The sequence below is a fragment of the Coenobita brevimanus genome, chromosome 108, assembly GCF_032717465.1.
Source record: "Coenobita brevimanus isolate Jiangsu-jjx chromosome 108, ASM3271746v2, whole genome shotgun sequence".
NCBI lineage: Eukaryota > Metazoa > Arthropoda > Malacostraca > Decapoda > Coenobitidae > Coenobita > Coenobita brevimanus.
In genome coordinates, this window is record NC_137061.1 from 8391739 (window position 1) to 8402318 (window position 10580).

Here is a 10580-nt window from a genome sequence, read left to right on the forward strand (position 1 = left end):
CCAGTCAGCTTGATCTCGTCAGTCCCCTAGCCTCACCAACTTCCAAACCTCTCTTCCTAACACACTCATCCATCATATTCCTCCGCCTTCTCCTTGGCCAACCTCTCCTCCTCCCTCCTTCATATTCGCTCAGATATATCTTTTCCATCATTCTACTGTTATCCATTCTCTCCACATGACCATATCATCTCAGTACACTCTTCGATTCTGGAGTCCACAGACTTCCTCACTCCACATCTTCCATGAATCACATTATTTCGTATCCTATCCACCCTGTACTCCACATACTGTACATTCCTCGGCAGTCCCATCATCACTGTTCTCACTCTCGACTTTTCTTTTTCATGCCACACCATGGTCTCACATCCATATGTTAAAGTTGGCACGAACACTCCTTAACGTCACCTCTGCATTTCTGCACCTCTTTCCAGAATTACTTCCTATTTTCTGAGTAATTTGCATTCATTTTTCTTCCTAGATCATCAATTACCTCCTCCTTTTTCCTCTTCATTAGTCTCTCTATTTGCTTCTTGCTCTCAATACATTCAGTTATTTCAATTGAACGCCAACATTCAAATAAAAAAAATTCACTCAGTTCACTATCCTCGTACATACTCTTCAAGGCATTCAGCAACTTCCCATTTACTCCATACATTCCTAATACTTTCCACATTCCTAGTCTATCCACCCTGTCATATGCTTACTCCAAATTCATTAGGGCCACATACAACTTCTTTCCCTTCTCTAGAAACTTTTCCACTAAAGACCTATGACTGAATATCTGATCTATACAACTTCTTCCTTTACAAAAACCTCACTGTTCTTCTCCAACTAATTCCTCTGTTATTTCCCTAACTCTGTCAATAAGAATCCTACTGTATACTTTTCCCATTACACTAAGAAGACAAATGCCCCTATGATTACCACACACTTCTATTTCCCCTTTTCCTCTGTATAGGGGAATAATTATACCTGACTTCTAATCCTCTGGAACTCTACCTTCCTCCCAGGCCAATCTGCACATCTTCCATATCCAATCTACTATTATCTCTCCCCCATGCTTCGGTATTTCACGACACACTCCAATTTCTTGGGCTTTCCCCCATTTTGACTTTCTTCATTACTTCCACTACTTCCATCCTACTGATTTCTTCCTGTCTTCTCACCTTCCTCCTCCTCCCAGCCATTCCCCAGCCACTTATACTCATATTACTTTAATTCTCTACTTTCAACAATTCCTTAAAGAGTTCTCTCCACCTGCTCACTTTTTCTCCCTTGTCCATGAGAAATATACCATTTTTATCTTTCACTCCCTGACTTCTTTATCACCCTGTCTAATTCTTATTACCTCCATCCAGAACATTTTCTTACATTCCCTCCACTTTACACTCAAATTCCAAATTTCTCACCCACTCTCTTCTTGCTAATCTTTTCACCTCTCTCTTCCTCACTACACATAACTCTCTCTTCCATCTCTCAACTTCCTCCATGCCCATTTCTCATTCACTCATTATATGCTTTCTTCTGCGCCACAGCCTGTCTCACCTTTTTATTCCACCATGCTGTTCCTTGCACTCCCTTTCATTTTCTCTTCACCCTACACACCACCCCACATGTCCTACAGATTAGTCACAGCACATTGGCCTTCCGTATCATGGAAAAACACTTATGTTTTTGTTTATAACGAAGGTATACATTTCAGTTAAAGTCATGATAATGCAGTGACCCACCATATCCGCTTTATGTCTCATTCAAATGCAGATGCGGATGGGGATGTCGAAATGGATGCAGATGTTCTGCGGATGTGGATATCTGATACATCCCTAAAATGCATCAGAGGAAAAGAGAAAACAGACATAAATGAGTATACAACCCATGGGGAACAACAGCAAGAGGACACTGAAAAAAAAAAAAACTGTACTGTACTGTAGTTTTTTTTTTTTTTTTCAAGAATACTCCCCCAGTATCCCTGCTTGTCGTAAAAGGCGACTAAAAGGGTTGGCGGAGGGTTAGTGCCCCTCCCCGGAAAACAACTAACTAAAAAGACAAACAATAAGCCTCGGACAAGGACTGACCAAAAGATGACGACCAAGGACCAGACAAAGGACATGGTAATCGGAATGTGGAATGTAAAGGGAGCGAATGATGAGGTGAAAGAGAGAGAGATTGTCCAGGTGCTTGAGGGTGCGAAAATTGATGTATGCGGAATAACTGAAACGAAATGGAGAGGCGAGAGTGTGAGAGAATGGGAGTTTGGATGGGGTATATGTGCAGGAGTAGGTGAGAATGAGAGGGCAAAAGAAGGAGTATGTATAGATGTGAGTAAAAGATGGAAGAAGAGCATAAGAGAGTATGGATCAGTTGGGTCAAGGATTGTGTGTGAAAGATTGAAAGTTGGAATACAAATGTGGGCGATTGTGTGTGTGTATGCGCCAACGCAAGATCGTGCAAGAAGAGTTCTGGACAAATGTGGAAGTGTGCATGGAAAAGTTTGGAAGGAATGAGAGAGCATTTTTGATCGGTGATATGAATGGTAAAGTAGGGAATGTGAAGGTGGATGGAATAGTTGGTGAGTGGGGTGTGCCTGCTGAGATAGATAAGAATGACAGTGCATTAGTGGACATTTGTGCTGGGAGGGGATTGGTGATAGCGAATACCCTCTTCAGGCACAAAATGATCCACAGGTATACATGGCGAGTGATGAGAAGGGTGGGTGGTGAACCGAATGAAAGGAAGGCAATGATTGATTATGTGTGTGTGGATGAAAGGATGAGAAAATGTGCAATGGATGCATGAGCTTATAGAGGTTGGGGGAGTGGACTTTCTGACCACTAATTGGTGGTGGCCAGAATCAAGGTCCAATTAGGATGGAGAAATAGAAGAAGGGAAGAACGGGAAGGACGGGAAGATGGAGTATTTGTAAGGAGAGTGGAAAGGTTACAAGAGGATGAGAAAAAGGCAGAGTATAAGAGAGAAGTGAAAGAACGATAGGGCAAATATGAATTGGAGCAGATGGGGGACGTGGAAGGTGTGTGCAGGATATTTACAGAAGAAATATGTGCAGCATGTGATGTGGTGTGTGGGATGAAGAGAAGACGGAGGGGTGTGCAAGGAACAGCGTGGTGGAATGAAGAGGTGAGACTGGCTGTGGCACAAAAGAAGAAAGCATACAATAAATGGATGAGAAATAGGGGCGTGGAAGAAGTTGAGAGGCGGAAGAGAGAGTTATATGTAGAAAGAAAGAAAGAGAGGTGAAAAGATTAGTAAGAGAGAGTAAGAAGAGAGCGGATGAGGAATTTGGAAGGAATTTGAGTGTAAAGTGGAGGGACTGTAAGAAAATGTTCTGGTAAGAGGTGAAAAGAGTAAGACAGGGTGGAAGTGAAGTTAGCAGGGGAGTGAAAGATAAAAATGGTAGATTACTAGTGGAGAAGGGAGAAAAGATGAGCAGATGGAGAGAACACTTTAAGGAATTGCTGAACATAGAGGATGGAAGTAATGCAAGTATAAGTGGCTGAGAAATGGAGGGAGGTGAGAAGACAGGAAGAAATCAGTAGTATAGAAGTTGTGGAAGCAATGAAGAAAGTTAAATTGGGGAAAGCCCCAGGAATTGATGGAGTGTGTGGTGAAATGCTGAAGCATGGGGGTGAGATAGTAGTAGAATGGATGTGGAAAATGTGCAGATTGGCCTGGGAGGAAGGTAGAGTCCCGGAGGGTTGGAAGTCAGGTATAATTATTCCCTTGTACAAAGGAAAAGGGGAAAAAGAAGTGTGTGGTAATCATAGGGGCATCTGTCTTCTTAATATAATAAGAAAAGTGTATGGTAGGATACTTATCGACAGAGTTAGAGAAAGAACAGAGGAATTAGTTGGAGAAGAACAGGGAGGCTTTAGGAAGGGAAGAGGTTGTGTAGATCAGATTTTCATTCTTAGATCTTTAGTGATAAAGTTTCTAGAGAAGGGAAAGAAGTTGTATGCGGCTTTCATGGATTTGGAGAAAGCATATGACGGTGGATAGGTAAGGGTTGTGGAAAGTATTAAGAATATATGGAGTAGATGGGAAGTTGTTGAATGCTGTAAAGAGTATGAATGATAGTGCTAAGGGTGCAGTGTGTGTGGATGGTGAACTGAGTGAATTTTTCTCTTTGAAGCTTGGGTTGAAACAGGGATGTGTCATCTCCCAATGGTTGTTCAATCTGTATATTGATGGGGTAATAAAAGAGGTACAAGGTAGGGTAGTGGCTGTTGGAGTGGCCCTGGTGAGAGAGGGTAGTGTTTGGAAACTCTCTGTGCTGTTGTTTGCAGATGATACTGTGTTGCTGAGTGAAGACGAAGGAGAGCTGCAAGGCTTGGTGGATGAATTTGGAAAAGTGTGTAAGAAAAGGAATCTAAAGGTGTATGTAGGGAAGAGTAAAGTGATGGTTTTTGAGAGAGCTGAAGTCAGTGAATGTACAGTGAGGTTGGATGGTGAGGAATTGGAAAATGTGAGTACTGTATGTTTAAGTACTTGGGTAGTGTGATGAGTAAGGATGGAGGTTTGGAGGGTGAAGTGCTTGAAAGGGTACAGCAGGGAAGAAAGGTTGCTGGTTCCTTGAAAGCAGTGATAAGAAGCAGTGAAGTGAGCATGGAAGTTAAAAAGTTACTATATGACAGTATTGTGATACCAACTCTAACGTATGGAAGTGAAGCTTGAACATTGCTGGAAGGACACAAGTCAAGAGTGAGAGCAGTGGAAATCAGTTATTTAAGAGAAGCCTGTGGAGTCACATGGAGAGAGAGGCTAACAAATGAGGATATAAAGGAGCATTGTGGTGTGGATGTGGATGTGATAGGAAATGTTAGGAGGAATACACTGAGGTGGTTTGGCCACGTGGAGAGGATGGAGGGTGAAAGACTGACGAAGAAAGTGTGAGTGAGGTGGAAGGGGGAAGAGGGAGGGGGAGGCTGAGGATGAGATGGAGGGATGGGGTGGAGAGGTATATGAGAGAAGGGGGTGTGAGTTGGGAGTGGGGCAGTCAAATGGCGGGGGACAGGGTGACGTAGAGGCGATTTGTTTGTGGCCACCCCGAACGGGATTGAGGCGTCTGGCAATAGATAGATAGACTACCGTATGAAATAGTATGTGCCAAAACTATTAATAAATTAAAAGATATATATGATAAAAATGGTTCAAACACAGGACAGTATGAGTCTGACTCATTCCCGTGCAGATACAATTAGCTAAGAAAAGGTGTGCCCGCAAACTGTGGAGGGGGAAAAACAGTCGAAGTACAGACTAATTGTTGTGTGATTCATTAATGGGCTGGTGTGTGAAGTGTAGTGAAGTACAGGAGGCCTATTAATGTAGACTAAGAGGAGACATCTTTCGCACATGCGAGGCAAGCCTAAATGCTTGATAAATACCCTAATAAGGGAGATGTTGCCTAAATTAAATAAAATCTCTCTAGGATATTATGTGACTTATATGACAGACTTGTAAATAAGAAAGGGTTAAAGGGGGCAATAACATCACCTAAGCATTTCTTTAACAACAGAATTACTTTTTTTTTTTTTAGGTTTCACTTTCATAGAACACTATATTCCCATCTTTTCCAATAAAATATTGATGTCGGTTCCTAAACTGTGTGTGTTCCACCTCAGTTTTTCCTGTTAATTTCAACAAAAATGAAGTTTTTCTGGCAGGGGACTGGTTTTTATTTTTTTTTATATTATTTTTTTACTACCACTGTCTTGTCATGGCACCATGGTCATAGTTATGAGACCTGCCTAGCATGGGTTATCCAGCAACGTCATGCAACAATTTGGAAACAAATACGAAAATAATTCCAACACTTCCCCCTGCCGTTGATTGTATTTCTGGTGGTCCAAGCTCAGGCTCTAATCTGTGGAAGCAGTGACATCTCATGAAGCTTACTGTAATTTTTGGATATGGTAAGCTGAGAATCTCAAACTTACATATTTACATGCAAGTAACATCTGTACATTAATCGTATGATTTTATGTACTGTATAGTAACTGTTCTCTTCAGGTTATTAGGGAATTATATAAATGTTACTGTCTCCTATGTAGTCTAATGTTAAGTGATGAAACGTACATTGTTTGATTTGCATTTCATTATATTTTTTAGCTAATACCAACTATTTGATGCCACATTTTACATTTATTATAAAAACAATACCCCACCATCACTTTTATAGCTCATATAACTCCAAAACTAGTAAACTTGCTAAATGAACTGGTACGTAAATAAATGACAGGGAATCGTCCTGGCGGTGAATTGTTTTGTTTTTGTTGTGACGGCAAAACCTCACCGGCTACTATCTATCTATAGCCCGACGCCCTAATCCCGCAAAGGGTGGCCACAGACAAAACGCCTCCAAGTCACTCTGTCACCCACCATTTGACTACCCTCCCCCCAACTCACCCCCCCCTCCCTCATATACCTCTCAACTCCATCCCTCCACCTCATCCTCGGTCTACCCCTCCCTCTCCCTCCCTCCACCTCACCTACATACACCCTCTTAGTCAGTCTTTCATTCTCCATTCTCTCCACATGTCCAAACCACCTCAGTATATTTCTCCTAATCTTCTCAACCACATCCACATCTACCCCACAACGTTCCTTCACTTCTTCATTTGTCAACCTGTCCCTCCACGTCACTCCACATGCTCCTCTCAAGTAACTCATTTCCATTGCTCTCACACTTGACTTGTTCCCCTCTTGCAAGGTCCACGCCTCGCTTCCATACGTCAGGGTAGGGATCACAATACCATCATGCAGTGACTTCTTAACTTCCATACTCACCTCCCTATTTCTCATCACTGCTTTCAGTGTACCAACAATCTTCCTTCCCTGCTGTACCCTTTCACGTACTTCATCCCCCAAAGTTCCATCCTTACTCAGGACACTACCCAAGTACTTGAATGCACTCATATTCTCCATATCCTCACCATCCAACCTCACTGCACACTCTGTGACTTCATTCCTCTCAAACACCAAAACTTTACTTTCGTTTACATTAAGTTTCAGCTTCCTCCTCCTACACACTGTCCCAAATTCATTCACCAAACCTTGCAACTCCCATTCATCTTCACTCAACAATACTGTATCATCAGCAAACAGCAACACCGGAAGCTTCCAAATCTCACCCTCATTCATTAGGGCCAGCCCCACATCCACTGCCCTACCTTGCACCTCCTTTACAACCCCATTCATGCATGTATTAAACAGCCATGGAGACATCACACACCCCTGTTTCAGTCCCACACTGAGATCAAAGAACTCACTCAGCTCACCATCCACTCGCACCGTAGCCCTAGCTCCCTTGTACATACTCTTCACAGCACTCAACAATTTCCCCTCCACTCCATATATTCTTAATACCTTCCACATACCTTGCCTATCTATTTTGTCATAAGCTTTCTCCAAGTCCATGAAGGCAGCATACACTTTCCTTCCCTTCTCTAGATACTTCTCCGCTAAACATCTTAGAACAAATATCTGATCTACACACCCTTTTCCCTTCCTAAATCCCCCTTGTTCTTCTCCAACTAGCTCCTCTGTCATATGCCTAACCCTATCAATGAGTATTCTACCATATATTTTACCAGTCACACTAAGAAGGCAAATACCCCTATGGTTATCACATACTTCTCTCTCCCCTTTTCCTTTGTACAGAGGAACAATTATACCTGATTTCCAGTCCTCTGGAGCCCTTCCCTCTTCCCATGCCAATCTGCACAACTTCCATATCCACTCCACAACAATCTCACCCCCATACCTAAGCATTTCACCACACACTCCATCAATTCCTGGGGCCTTTCCCAGCTTAATCTTCTTCATCGCTTCCACTACTTCCGCCCTACTGATCTCTTCCTCCCTTCTCTACACTTTATGTATTTATGTATAAGGTTGAGAGCACACAAGGTTGGGGAGGTTGCAACTGAGCTCTCGAATATCTTGAATATCTATTAGTATAGCAAAATAGAGGATAAAAGGAAAACTTGTGAAGGATGTGGGAAGTAGAGCATCTCAAAAGAGGCCAAAAAATGTAAAGAATGCATGAAGCTAGATGCAAACAGACAGGCCCACTGCGGGGTCTGCAGCAGGAGGGTGAAAAAGGAGGAGGACAGCCTACGCTGTGATGCCTGTAATGTTTGGTTTCACACAGGCTGCGTCAAAGTGTCGTACTGTACAGAGTACTGCAGATGTATGAATCCCTGATGTGGTTTTGCAGAAAGTGTAAGGCACAAGTGGAGGGATGTGTGGAGAAAGATAAGACCCTAGAGAAAGACATGATTAAACTCAATGATAGAATTAGAGAGCTAGAAAAATGTAGGGCTGAAGAAAAAAAAATACTGTGGAGGAAGTGATGGAAAAGATATTGGAGAATCTGTAGAAAGTGAAGAAAAGGAGAAGAAAAATAACTTTGTAATTTATAACACGCAGGAGGCACAAGGCAAGAATCCACATGAAAGAGAGCAGATGGATAATGTTATGTGCCAAGATCTGTTCACCAACAGCCTAGGAGTGGAAGATTACCACAAAAAGAAGGTTACAAGGCTAGGAAAAAGAACCAAAGGAGGCAACAGACCAATGCTGGTGAAGCTACATAATAAAGGACAATAATATAACATATTAGGGAATGCCAAGAAGCTGAAACACAAGCAAGACCCAAGGAAGAATAAAATAGGCATATTGACTGACATGACAAAAATGAAAAGAGAAGAAAACAAACTGCTAAGGGAGGAGCTGAAGAGGAAGGGGGATAATGCAGAAAGAGGGTAGATGATTAAGCAGGGAAAACTGGTGAGATTCAGGCAGGAAGGTCAACAAAAATGAAATAAGGAATCTGGGGAGGAAGAAATCTCAGATGAGGGAGGAGAAAAGATGTTCAAGAAACTACAGTAAGATCTCACTATAACGGACTAACTGGGGCCCAAGCCATTCTGAAAAAATCGAAATTCCGATAAAAGCGACATCCGGACTTTCACCTGCTGATACAGACTTTTTCCGATATATCAGACATTAGTCCAGATTGCACCAATGGTTTTTAAACTGTTTTCACTACCATTGCAGTACTGTACCTGTACTGTGTGATACATTCATTACATTAACCCTTAGCCACCGGGGGGTTCCCGGCAGCTGTACACTCCTCCCTACGGGCGATTTCCAAGATTTTGGAAAAAAATACCCTTACTTCAAACTCTTATATCAGACAAACTATAATAGCTAGAGAATTCAATGAAAGTTCATCAAACTCAACAACTCTTCCTCTCTCCAATGAAGGTATCCCGAAGTCTCTAGGTGGTCCCATCAATGAGTAAGGATGAGTTGCAGGTGAGTGGTTTTTCACGTTTTGGTGCACGGCTCCAAGCATGTGCCACTGGCAATGGCCTTGGCCCGGCCAGCTAGCGTTGGCAGCACTGACTGGAGTGGTGACTGTAACACTGCCCGTGCGTCCTTGGAATGCAGAATATTCCACTCGTTTTTTCTACTCCTCCTTACTCACCGCCATGAAAATGAGTCATCACCCGGTTCATGTGGCTCACCCAAGGATTTACCGCCCACACCACCATACCACCATGCCTTGTAGGTGTGTGGGAAAGGAAATATCTAGTCGTTTTTCTGTACTCACTTCTTCCGTAAACAATCATATTTCTCCTTTACTAAGACACTTAGAACTGCACTTTACATCATGATTACGTGTAATTGCATTTTGACAAGTAAGTGCTGTTGCTCTTTCACGCATGAACGTAGAGTATGAGGTAATTTTTTGTACTGTAAATCAGACTGCTTTGTAGGAATCAGGGTTATAGTGAAAATCATATAAATGTTTTACACAACATTATTTGTACTTCACATCATAGATACACTGATGCTCATATTTGGCACAATCCCCGAGTACTGAGTGAAATAATTTAGGTATAGCGAAGCAGGTATTGTTCACTGTGGCCTGCTCACAAGTAGTTTTCTTTCAGGTAACAGGCAGGCAAACTCAACGTATATCCAATAAATTTCTAACCAATATCCAATAAACAGTATCAACTCCTGTACTGCACTTACTATAAATCACTTATATGCACTTGTAGAACTTATAAAAGACTTATATCTTAGCACTTTCTATAATTCACTTATAATATCACACATTTCACTCATTTATGAAAATACAGTACACAAACTTCTGCACTGCTGTACACTATTTACACTTCCCCACACACCTGCTCAGTACTCATACCACTCCCAAAGGGCCTGATTGTGGAGATTCTGCCCTTGAAGTGGTAGGCTGAGGTGTGGGAGAGCACTGGAGGAAGATACGTCGGCAAGCAGGTGGCGAGAGTGTGGGGGAAACGGCTCTGCGGCGTTTTTTTCCGCAGATGACTGCCAGGTCCGCGTCACTTTCCCGATGTCCTGGGTTATCTTGCGCCTCCTCATTGCCGAAATCATCACTCTCGTAGACTGTCCCTTCCTCCTGGAGAAGTCGGAGAGCCCTCTCTGACGTTGGAGGGCGAGTAGGGGTTGGAGGGCGAGAGAGCTCGCTCTCCACATCGTAGCTTTTTTTCTCCTCAGAGGACGTACTCTAG